Here is a 13,451-nt window from a genome sequence, read left to right on the forward strand (position 1 = left end):
ATGTAAACTTAAACCCGTATGTGACTCTCTCTGTCCCTCAGTCTTTTCATCTGTAGAATGGGGATGATTAATTCTTTAATTCATAGGTATTAAATGTGTGACTCATTGCAATTGCTCAATGAATATTAATTCTTACCCTTATTGTTCCATTTTTAACTAGGGGTAGTTGAATTTAACTACAATGTTGAAGGTACCAGAGTCAGTTGGAACATCAGACATTAGAATACTATTGTGTGTGTGTGTGTGTGTGTGTGTGTGTGTGTGTGTGTCTTTGTGTGGAGGAGACAAACCCAGACATATATACATACCAAATGTTCTCAATCAGAAAATAATAAAAACAAGAACTAACTGCTTGGTTTCTAAGGGTAGATTCCAATTATTTTCTTAAAATACATTACCACATAAATTTCATCTGAAAGAGAAAAGTAAAGGAGAAAGTGCAGTGGGCGGGCTAAAGGGAAGCAGTTCTAATATCCCTTTCTCACCAGAAAACCATGTTTCCCTGAGACCACCTTTTCTCAGGACTTAGTTTCTTCATGTGTAAGTGATGTGACTTATTTTAAATGGGTTAAGATATATAATGAATACACTAACTAAAAAGTTGAGGTTGATCCAGATAATCTCTATCCACCATTTTTACTCACTTTTCTTCACTTGATACTATAATTCTACACAGAAAAAAAATAACCAGCATATTACTATATAAATATCCCTGCATATCCATGCGTAAAACCATTCCATATATATCATCCCATTTGCTTCTTATGAAGAATACAAGGGCTAAATTATTCTGTTAAAACAGCAGAATAATAAGTACATAGTGTGTCTGCCATAGATATTAATTGAATTTAATTCCCTCGTATAGTAAACACTTTCCTTTCTAAATAAATTGTAAGAAATGGAAAAGTCCATTGATCGTTCTCAAAGAAGGAAACAAACTCAGTAATTAAATGACTTGCTACAGTTCACCCAGACTATTTGGGTCCCTGGCTGTGTAGTGTTTGCCAGGGCTGGGTACCTCTTCAGAAGGAAAAAGTGGCCTGAAGAAGAAAGCTGGTCAAAAAGCATCGCATGCTCACCCTGGTTGTTATGAATACACATTGTTCTTCTTCTCCCCATCCTGTCTTCTACTGCCAAGTAAATTTCCTAAAGCGTCTTTAAAACAAAGCCTTCAGGACTAGCATCCTTGTAGCATAAAATCAAAATGTCTCAGCCCACAGCCCCTTTTGATCCAACCCCATTGATCTTTCTAGCCTCATAGGTTCTGTCTTCCTCTAAGTCCTGCTGAACCCGTATCACCAACATCCTACAAGCTGCTTCATGCCTCCAAATCTTCTTTCTTATTATTCTCTCTCATTTTACCAGTATGGTAGACACAGACTTCCTTTCTGTCTCTGTCTACATGTCAGTTCAGTGGTGTCGTCCTCCCTGGAGAGTTTAGCTCATCTTTGCCCCTACATCATCTTTTAAGCCCCTGATTGAGCATGTATCAACCACATTGCATTGCAATGAGTAGTATTTACAGGATCCTAATCCCTTTTCCCACATCCTACTACATTGTGAAATGATTTTTGTTTGTTTGTTTGTTTCTTTGTTTCTGAGATAGGATCTCTATCTATCACCCAGGCTACAGTGCTTTGGTGCAACTCTGGTGTACCTGAAACTCCTGAACTCAAGTGATCCTCCTACCTTAGCCTCTTGAATAGCTGGGACTACAGGCATGAGCCACTGTGCCCAGCTAATTATTTATTTATTATTTATTTTGTTTTTATTTTTACTTTTAAAAAATATCCTTTTTATTCTTTTTATTTCATTTGTTTTAACTTTTTTGTTTTGTTTTGTTTTGTTTTTGAGGCAGAGTCTTGCTCTGTCGCCAGGCTGGAGTGCAATGGCACGATCTTGGCTCACTGCAACCTCTGCCTCCCGGTTTCAAGCAATTCTCCTGCCTCAGCCTCCCGAGTAGCTGGGACTATAGGTGCGCACCACCACACCCGGCTAATTTTTGTATTTTTAGTAAAGATGGGATTTCACCATGTTGGCAAGGATGGTCTCGATCTCTTGACCTCGTGATCCACCCACCTCGGCCTCCCAAAGTGATGGGATTACAGGCGTGAGTCACCACGCCAGGCCTGTTTTAACTTCTATTTTGAGTTCGGGGTACATGTGCAGGTTTGCTATATAGGTTAACTCATATCACAGGGATTTGTTGTACAGACACTAAGACTAGTACTCAATAGATATTTTTTCTGCCCCCTCTGTTCTCCCACTCTCCTCCCTCAAGTAGGTCCCAGTGTCCATTGTTTCCCTCTTTGTGTTCATGTATTCCCATCCTTTAGCTCCCATTTATAAGTGAAAACATGCAACAAACATGCATTAGTTTGCTAAGGATAATGGCCTGCAGCTCCATCGATATCCCTGCGAAGGACATGATTTCATTCTTTTTTATGTAGCATTCCATGGTGTGTATGTACCACATTTTCTTTATCCAATCTGCCATTGATGGGCATTTAGGTTGCTTCCATGTCTTTGTTATTGTGAATATTGACGCAATGAACATATGCATGCCTGTGTCTTTATGGCAGAATAATTTATGTTCCTTTGTGTACACACCCAGTAATGGCAATGCTGAGTTGAATGGTAGCTTTGTTTTTAGCTCTTTGAGGAATTGCCACACTATTTTCCACAATGGTTGAAACAATTTACACTACCACCAACAGTGTCGAAATGTTCCCTTTTCTCTGCAATCTTGCCAGCATCAGTAATTTATTATTATTATTTTTTATACATACAGGATCTTGCTATGTTGCCAGGGTTCTTGGCCTCCAAAAGTGCTGGGATTACAGGCATGAGCCATCATGCCCAGTCTACTGTGAGTTTCTTAAAAGAGCTTCTTTTCACATTAGTTTTGATAAACTTGGAGCCTCACACATAGTCTATCACAAAGTAGTTGCCTAATAAATATTTTCAGGGTTTATGAATAACTGGCTGAATAACTGAATAGATGAATACATATAAATTTGTGTATTTGATCTAAATTGACACCTAAGTTGGGCTAATATTCCCCCTTTAGTTTTCTTGGTTGAAAGGAAATTCTCTGAGACCAGCTTGAAAAGGATATTAATATCAAATATTTCAGAAACAGTCAAAGGCCTCATGAACTTGGGGGCATTTTCCAACCATATGCTTTTCATCTCCTTGTTCAGCTGATATAGTATGGAAGTAATTGAATGACCACTCTTTTCTAGGATGTCAACATACATTTATCAAGATTTCTGGGCAGCTAGTTGCTCCTTTGAAATCTAAAAAGATGTGACTCTTGGCAACACTGTATAAACATTAAATTATTTTCCTGATTTTTTTGCTTAACAACTATCATTTGATTCATCTGCCAAGATAACTTCATTATGTCCTTGGAGCAATTCAATATGCCAGCAATTTGTGTCTCCATTTTTCAAATTCACCAAGCAAGAACTCCAAATCTTAAAAGAAGCCAGCACAAACCCTTAAGGGGCAGAGTTAGAAGGCAGGACAGAGGAAAAACATTGACTATTGTGGGTTCTCAGATGCTTGTTAAAAATAAGACATGATATTCTCATCCATTGTATAAACTTCTTTCTCTTATTCTTTTTGTCTTTTTGTCTTTCTGTAGATAAAGTTTGGATTAATCTCCCTTTTACACCAACTGCATGTTTAGATGTCGATTATAATTCTTGTCATGCCTTGTACGATAGTGATATGTACACACGGCCAATCTTTGACCATAACCAACATACTGTCACAGCCAAGTCCCATTTCAACTGCAAAGCATAGGTTCTGAAAGGCAGGGTTGGCAAGAGAGAAATACCGTGGAATCTAATATATTTAGGACTAAGAGAAATGAGAGTAGCAGCCCAAATCAATATTGTGAGACAAAATGAACTCTTAATCCAGTCAGGATTGCTACAGAATTTCTTAGGAGACTGAGCTGCTGAGTCCACATGGATAGAGGGGTGGTCTAAAGAGAGATGACTTCACAGGTGGGTGAAATGGGATTCCTGAGAGATTCGTCTGAGTTGGAGCAGCCTTGCAGCCACTAGCCAAGAGTTTAAGAAAGTGTCTCCAGTCACTGTGGGAGAGAGGTGGAACTTGGCTATGAAAATACTGAGTCAGGGCCCTGATAAAAGAACCACAACATTGGGAAGAAATTGTCGGTAAAAGCAACAGAAACAGAAGCCTATTTAGGAAGCCCACACTAGCACATTAAAAGTACAGATGCACTCTCAGAAGATTGATGTAGAATTTCTCCAGGGTGCCACAAGCAGATCATGCAGAAGTGTGTTTAGCGCATCGACCTCTGGTCACAGGGACTTGAGTTTGAAGCTGGCTCTTGACTTGCAATATGTGTGACTTTGGAAGTTATTCAGTCCTCTAGCATGCTTCAAGTTTGTGTCATTTAGGATGCTTTCAGCAGTAACTAACAAATCAAAACAAAAAATCTGATTCAGATTGACTAACAAATCAAAACAACAAAAAAAATCTGATTCAGATTGACATTGGTTCATCCAACTGGAAATCCTTCCTAGTTGTGTCATGAAGGCAAAATGTCTGTAGCAATTTCTGCCTTCCTATCTGATCACTATTAAATTGGAAAGAAATGAAAGATTTGCTTCCAAGTAAAGGAAAATCCTTTTCCCTGGGAGCCCTCAGGCAAGCCTTCAGCCTGAATTGGGTCACATGCCTATTTCTCAACAAATTCTGAGAACCGGGCAGTACCATGAGCTGAACATTTTAGGCCTGAGTTCCTGAACAGGTCATTGGCAAGATATGGAGTTACGATTAAACCAGTTAGGACCTCTCCTACAGGTAAAAACATCAGTTTCCTGTTCTGTAGGTGTTTGGTCTGTGTTGGGAAGAGGTGACTATCTGAACCAAATCAGGGTTCTGAGAGAAAGAAAAAATTAGGAAACAGAACTCAGACAGGTAGCTGATATTAGCACCTATAAGATTCCTCATTTATGAAATGGAAATAATGCCCACCTTGGAAATTGTTGGGAGGAATAAGTGAGTTAATTTATAAGAAGCACATAGCACAGTCCTTAGTTCAATAAATGTGGTGGTTGTAGTTTCTGTTATGATGACTATATTGTTTTCTCCACTTCCTCCTATCTCCGCATCTAAACCCACTTGCTTTATCCCTGGTATTTGAGTCGCTGAGTCTCGGCCCACTATCTATTCATCAATTCATGTATTTGGTTCTTGACATTAGGTTTGCTGCTTGCATTTATTCAAGAAACAGGGAGGACAGTATCATTCTTGAATGACAAAGGCTCAGATTTCATCAAAGTCAACAAACACACCATTCTAGGAAGAAAGAGGAATACACAATTCAGTAAGACTAAGCCACGGACTTTGCAAAGTTCATTTACTTACCGATGTCCAGCAGTGGGACTAGCACGTGATTGGTGTCCAGTTAACTTGTTGAATTAAATTGATATCTATTGAGTGTAATGTGTGCACAAATAATCAATGTAAAGCAAGTTGGGATAAGTACAACACTAAATATATGAATAAAGTGTTTTAGAAGTTGATAAGAGTTGATGTAGAAATATTAATTTAAAGCTGTGTGTGATTTAGAAAGGTTTCTTGTAGGAGTTGGAATTTGAGCAAGAGGGTGAAGAATTCTAGCACGGCTTTAGGCCAATGCATGAACACGCTCAGTTTCCAACCACCAGATGTACTCTTGTATCCCATATGTCCATTCTACACATGAAATCATTTTAGACAGCTAAACTTTATCAATTGCTTATCTTGGGAAGTTTTTTGATTTCAGTTGGATGAAAATTGATGTTCAGGGAAGTTTTCACTAAATATCACATATTCTGCCTATTAAGTAATAAGTTCTGAAACAGATACCAGATGAAAGGTATTCAAGAATCAGGATTCAAAATAGCTCTCTACCACATGTATGTGTAATTTCTTGATGAGGCAAGGCAATGTTTTACAGAATTTCCTGTGGTCTTCAGAATTTGCTTTTTCAGGTCACACAACCCTGTTATTTATTATTTCACATTTAGTTTGCCCTCAGAAATGAAAAAAGGCTTAAAGATAACAAGATGAATACTTGGAAGTTATAGAAAACCTGGCCTCATTTTTAAGCCAGAAATAACTTGTAGCACAAGTTAAAAAGTCAAAATAACAGAGTTTATAAGGGAAAAATCAGCAAAGTCCTGTGGTTTTAACTAAGTGACCATTGCTATGAAAACAACATTGCCACCAACGGGTATAATTTTTTTTGTCATTCATTATCACGCCTAGCAGAAGACATATTGTGTGAATGTAGACAGCATAGGAAGAGATCCAACTGGCAATTGTTGTATCTCAACATATTATGCATGGCAGCGAAAACCCAAAATGGATTTCAGTTCTCCAGACACTCGATCTTTGTAGTATATTTTAACAACAAAAGATAGAGCTTCTAGTTCCAAGCATACCAAGTATGTTTTCATAATTTTTGTCTCAGTGTGTAGTTCTCAATTTTTTAAAGAAAGTAGGTGGTAGAAAAAAACTCCAGCATAGACTTAATCTCCATGGTGTTTTGACAACATTTGTCAGAAGTATAATTCCTATCACATGAGATATTTAAAATATTATTCTCATTCCATCATAGATGTGAAAGAAGTTTTAAGCACAAAATAAGAAATATGGTTAAATTCAGAAAACTTATTCAGGAGATAATCATTTTATCGAGATACCAAATGTGGTATATTTCCTTTGAAATTCAACCACAACACTGGGAGAGTGATAAGGCCAAGTTGACATGGACTGTACACAACTACTCACTGACAAAACAAATGTCTATTTTTTTATTGTATAAAAGGTCAATATGCTGTGTAATTAGAAAGAAAAGATTTGGAAGTTAAGTATCTGGGACACCCCCTTTTTAGAAGCTCTAAGTGGAGAATATAAAGCTACAATGTTTTTTACTTTTTAAAATAGTTACCATGGTAATAACTCTGTAAAATATGTAAAGAGACATTGAGATTTACCAGAAAAGAAGGCCTAGAAACCTTCCATGAATATCATCCTGAGTTTTCTGTTCTCTGGCCTGTCTGTGGAACTGTGGAAGTACATACACACTTTCCTCCTCTTCCCCTTTCACCTGTGATACACACATCCACATCCATTGTGTGTGTGTGTATCCACCTCTGGATTTGAATTCACAATAACCTAAAGATCACAGGTGAAGAATCTTGTTATTTATTAACCAAGAAGCCGGCTTGAGAGACCTTGAGTTGTAGAAGCTATATTATTCCATCCAGATAGTCTTCAACATAAAAACAAAATGAAAATTAAATGAACTAAGAATAAGACCTCTTAAGCAGTTAGATTTTGTTTCTGGAGTCCAGACTGTCCTGTACAATCAGGGGCCAGATTTTCAGCCAGGTTAGAGCATCTCAGAATCTTGGGTGGGACATGGGATATAATGCTGTTTATAGCTTGTAGAGCTAAAGGTAAAGGTGTTTATTCCATAAACAGTCATTGTACTTACATGCTACATATTTTTATAGGTTCTGAGATATCAGTTAATAAAATAGAAATTAAATTCCTTATCCTTGAAGCCCATACTCTAAAGAGAGGAGTCAGGTAATAAACAATAAACATAATGGGTAATTGGTATGGTAAGTTAGAAGGTGATAAAATGTTGTGGAGGCTGGGTGCAGCGGCTCTCGCCTGTAATCCTAGCACTTTGGGAGACTAACGCAGGCAGAATACCTGAGCTCAGGAGTTCGAGATCAGCCTGGGCAATGTGGCAAAACCCCATCTCTACTGAAAATACAAAACTTAACTGGGTGTGGTGGCATGTGCCTGTAGTTCCAGCTACTAGAGAGGCTGAGACAGGATAATTGCTTGAGCCTGGGACGCAGAGGTTGCAGTGAGATGAGATCATGCTTTGCAATCCAGCCTGGGCAACAGAGCAAGAACTTGTCTCAAAAAAAAAAAAAAAAAAAAGAAAAAGGAAAAAAAAAACACTACAGATAAAGGAAAAGAGAATTAGAAAAACGAATATATTAACCATGTTACTAGCTTCTGTAAACTTGGCGCTTTACCATCTGCCCTACATGCATATGCTGGACACACCTTGTTCTGGACAACACAATGATATGCCTGGATTGTCTAGTCTGAGACTCCTGCCTCCCTGATTGTCCCCCAACTCTACTCCTGAGGGTGTGCCTTTCAAATATAAACCACCCAACCAAGAGTCCACACTGCTAACCACCTTCCTTGCTGGACTCTCATTCTCTGGGGGTACTACATACCTGCCTTAATCACCCCAGGGCCAGGTGCCAGATCACTAGAGACAATTCCTATGTCCCAGAACCTGCTGAAGTTCTTCAAATTGCCAATCTGAAGTCTGCTTGCCCTGCTTTGTCCATTCCTTCCTGCAGAACCCACAATAAAGGCTCTTGTCCTTAGTTTGCCTCACTCCCTCTACCTTGTGACTGACCATAGTGCTTCCCTACATGGGTCCCCATGGTGGATACTATGGGAACTATGAGTAACAAACTATATTTTCAGTGGAAAATGGCAATCAGTTTCTACTCTGTTGGCCTTTCTGTCAAATTTTCCCTATATTTTAGTATAACAGGCAGGAAGCATATTAATATGCTCCATGCTATATTTAATACACTATATTTTATTTATTTATTTTTATTTTTTGAGACGGAGTCTTGCTTTGTGGCCCAGGCTCACTGCAAGATCCACCGCTCGGGTTCACGCTGTTCTCCTGCCTCAGTCTCCCGAGTAGCTGGGGCTACAGGTGCCCACCACCACGCCCGGCTAATTTTTTGTATTTTTAGTAGAGATGGGGTTTCACCATGTTAGCCAGGATGGTGTTGATCTCCTGACCTCGTGATCCTCTCGCCTTGGCCTCCCAAAGTGCTGGGATTACAGGTGTGAGCCACTCCCCACGGCCTCCTAATATACTATATTTTAAAACAGTAGGCTTGGAGTAGTGAGTTGGATAATCAGGTAGGACGCCTTGTGAAAGGGACATTTGCTCAAAGACTCTAGAGAGAAGTAAGGACTCCTGTGGACAACTTGGGGAAGAACATCCAGGGAGAGGGACCGGCTCATTCAAACACCCCTGGTGGTTTATGCCTGCTGAGTCTGAAGAACGGTGAGGAGGACAGTATGACAGACTGTGTAAGCAGAAGAGCAGAATGTTTAGTGGGCTTAAGTGGGTTTAAGGAGCTAAATGGGGCTAGACCAGGTGAAACCTTGTAGTTCACTGGAAAGACTTTGATCTTTACTTCCCAAGAGTGAAAGAAAGAGTTATAAACATGAAATTTCAAGGAAGTTCCAGATGAAAGAAAATCGCCACTCCAAAGAACTGCCTAACAAGAAAATCCAATGGAGAATGGAAGTATCCTGTAGTTTCTGCGAGAAGCCTTCTTCCCATCAGTGCTTGGATTGGAAGTCGCTTTATTCAGTCAAACGCAGTGGAGGCAGAACATACGACTCCCCAGAACAGCATGAAGGGAAGAGAGATGAGAATAAGGCAAGGCTTAAATTCACACAAAATGGCAGCCTGGGGAAGGGAAAGTGAACAGCTGAGAGAGGATCCTGAAGCAATCTTCAGAATAAAAATAAACTATTGGGAACTTGGGAGATTTTTTTCTCCATCAGGAGCACAGACATATTGAAAATACTCAAAGGAGTGGTTTAAAAATATGATTCAGTGAAGCTGGAACAAAGGTAAAAGCAATGGCAATAGACAAAAGGAAACAAATATGGGAATTACTTTTAAACTAAAAGGACATTTTGAGTCATAAAGAAAGATCTGTTGTAGGACACTGGAAGTTTGTAGAAGAAGATTCAGCGAATGTCACTGCCTCATCATAGGTGTGCAAAAGCATCAGAGAAGGAGGACAGTTAAAAGGAGAGTACTAGGGCATGTTAAGTCTGAGTAAATGGTGATGTTTTGAAATTCAAGAAAATAAACAGGGATTCCTGAAGAAGGAAGTGGAGGAAGAGGGGGAAGTCAAAAGTGGCAAATGCTACACAAAAATCAAAAGATCAAAAACAGAAAATAGGACATTAAATGGACAATTAGAAAGACAATGGTGACCTTGATCAAAGCATTGGCAGGAAGGGATGGTAATGGGCAAAATCTAGACCAAGAGGATTAGAAACACAGAGGTTTAGTAAAAATGTATACTCTGGAAACACACACACACACTTTTTCTCCCCTTCTTTTGCCAGCTTTCTAAGCATTCTCCTATGGAATTAACTCTACTTTCAGTACCAATCTTAAAGGTCTTATTCTCAAACACTGTTTCTTGACTCTGTCTAAGGCATGAGATAACAAACAGTGCTTATTTCACTTAGCTATTTGATAGATTTTTGTACTTTAATAAGAAAATCAAGAAAATAAAAAAGAACCCATAATGCAAATTAATTAGGTATATTTGTATTACTTAAATCTTGAATCTATTTCTAATCAAGCCCTCTTTATTTATCTTAGATATATTTCTTTGTTCCTCCTTTTTTCTCTAGATTGCTTACTGCCAAGGTTTTATTCCTTTATTAGTTACTTCAAAGAAAAAAGTTTTGACTTTATTTCTTACTGTTGTATATTATTCCTGTTTCGTTATCTTCTATTTATATTAATTTCTTCTATTTTCTTTGGTTTTATTCTGTATGTCTTTTCCTAACCTCTTTAGTTGAACGTTTAGCTCATTAATTTTCAGAATTTTTTCTTTTCAGGCTATATATTTATTCGTATCTAATTTTCAAAGCACCCAGAAGTTTGAATGTGTAGTATTTTCTTTACTTTTTAGTTCCAAAGAATATCAAGGCTGGGCCTGGTGGCTCATGCCTGTAATCCCAGCACTTTGGGAGGCCGAGGTGGGTGGATCACCTTAGGTCAGGAGTTCGAGACCAACCTGGCCAACATGTGAAAGCCGGTCTCTACCAAAAATAAAAAAAATCAGCCGGGTGTGGTGGCATGTGCCTGTAATCCCAGCTACTCAGGAGGCTGAGGCCAGAGAATCATTTGAACCTGGGAGGCAGAGGTTGTGAGCTGAGATTGTGCCACTGCACTCCAGCCTGGGCGACAAAGCAAGACTCTGTCTCAATAAAATTAATAAAATAAAATGAATAAAGAATATCCAATATCTAAAGTTTTCTTCTATAGAAATCTTATATAATCTTATATAGAAGCTGTTCAAAAAATTTTCTAAATGAACAACTGATTTCTAAGTCAATTACTTTGTAGGCAACGCAAGCTGGTCTGCATATTTTCAAGTTTCTATAATTTATTAAGATTTTCTTTGCAGTATATAGTACATGGTTCATTATTGTGTGAAGAATATGTATTCTCTGATTCCTTAACTCAGGACCCTATGTATACCTTTAAATAAGAGTCATTAACTGTGTTGTTTGAGTCATCTATATTCATCAATTACCGAGAGAGAGAGATGTTAAAAATCACTCACTCTGATGAGAAATTGTACAATTTCTCCCTGTAATACTGTCATTTTTTGCTTTATCCATCTCAGAATCAGCATATCATCTGCCCACTCAATATCTGAATAGAGCACGTACAATACTTTTTGTTAATTAAATGTATTATAACTTTGTGCTTAGAGTCATTTCCAAGGATACAGGAGAAGAGGGAGGATATTCCATTAAGCAGAAAACCCTGACTGCCCTGCCTCTAGGTGGTTGATATTGGTAAAGCTCCTTTCCTTTTCGTCATTGGCCAGGCAGAGACAACAGCTGAAGCTGAGAGTTGGAATTTTTGCTCCACTCTCAGGTGGAGATTCTTCCTTCAGTGCTGTGGCTAGAGTAGGTCCTTTCAGTGTATGAAAGTTCTTAATTTTTTAGGGAAAATGATTGTGAAACTGTCTTTGCAACTGAGAGCAGTCAGGCATGACACAAACATGAGATGCCCCTGGATTGAAGTCTCAGCCCCATCTTTACTCACCACGTGATACTGAGATATTCAATCAGCCTCTCTCTGTAAGCTTCACTTTAACCAGCTCCAAATTGGCAGAGGGAGAAAGGTGTTTAGGTTGAGAGAGTATTATAATTATTTAAGATAATCTGCAGAAATCCTACATCAGGATACCTGGAACAACACAGTCACTGAACAGACCTCAGTCAGCATTTATTTGCCTCTTTCTCTATCATTTGTTTTAGTTTACAGGCTGAATTTGGTGGTGGTAGGAGAGAGACAAACTCCTAGATCTGTCCAGGAGCTGTGAGAAACAAGCATCATCTTTCAGGGGAGTCCTGCTGCATCCTGGGCCACAGTTTCTCAGGACTGGCTCAAGGCCACTCTTCAGCAAAACCATCTTACTCCCACCATAGGGAAAGCATGCACTTTTCCCATCCATTTCCTCCATGACACACGGAGCCACCATTTGTTCAGATGAAAATGACACTATTTGCCATGAATCTTTCTAGAAAGTAACTCAACCACAGAGTTCCATGCTTGTTATCCATACATGAAACTTAACATATATACATGAAGAAAAGTTGGGACTATATTTTTCTGCTTGGGCCACCATAACAAAATACTTCACACTGAAGAGTTTAGACAACAGAAATTTATTTTCTCACTGTTCTGGAGACTAGGAGTCTAAGATCAGGGTACAGCATAGTTGGGGTCTAGAAGGGGCACACTTTCTCTTTTGCAAATGGACATCCTCTCTCTGCGTCCTCACATAGCAGAGAAAGGGAGTCCCAACTCTTTGCTATCTCTTCTAATAAGGGCACTAATCCTGCCATGAGGGTCCCACCCTTATAACCTCATCTAAACCTGATTATCTCCCAATGGCCCCATCTCCAAATACCACTGCATTGGGGGTTAGGGCTTCAACATAAGAATATTGTAGAAATATAATTCAGTCCATAACAGACATCAAGTAATTACTCCATTTGATCTTTGACTCACAAAATCCTAAAGCCATGCATTTACTGTGTATGTTACAGGCCTGCCAAAAACTACCTCAATTTATCCTATTTTTTTTTTAAATCCTTTGAGCATCCAACACAGAGCAGCTGAAAAATCAGGTTCCTTTAAAAATTTGATTCACTGAAAATGAGAGATGCTGTGGCATGTATGCAGCTATCCAATTCAGAAAATGTTTGCCTTAAAGAATTACTTCTCCTTACCAGAAAACAATGGAGAAAGGCATTTGCAGTTCCAAGTTTTTTAGCTACATTTTTTTTTTAAACCAAACACTTGTAAAATGTGACAAATTATAAAAGCAATGTCACTTAAGACCTATAGTGTTATTTACTGATTTTTCACTCACCTTGCTGAAACTTACAGTCCAATTCTTGAGAAAGTGGATGTTGCCAAAGCCTAAGCAGCTAAGGTTTGGGGAATAGTATAGAGAGAAAAGAGAAGGTCCAGCTGCAGATACCGTCTTTGTCTCTGAAGTCCTGTGGGGATATGTCTA

The sequence above is a fragment of the Mandrillus leucophaeus genome, unplaced genomic scaffold (genome assembly GCF_000951045.1).
Source record: "Mandrillus leucophaeus isolate KB7577 unplaced genomic scaffold, Mleu.le_1.0 Scaffold449, whole genome shotgun sequence".
Taxonomy (NCBI): Eukaryota; Metazoa; Chordata; class Mammalia; order Primates; family Cercopithecidae; genus Mandrillus; species Mandrillus leucophaeus.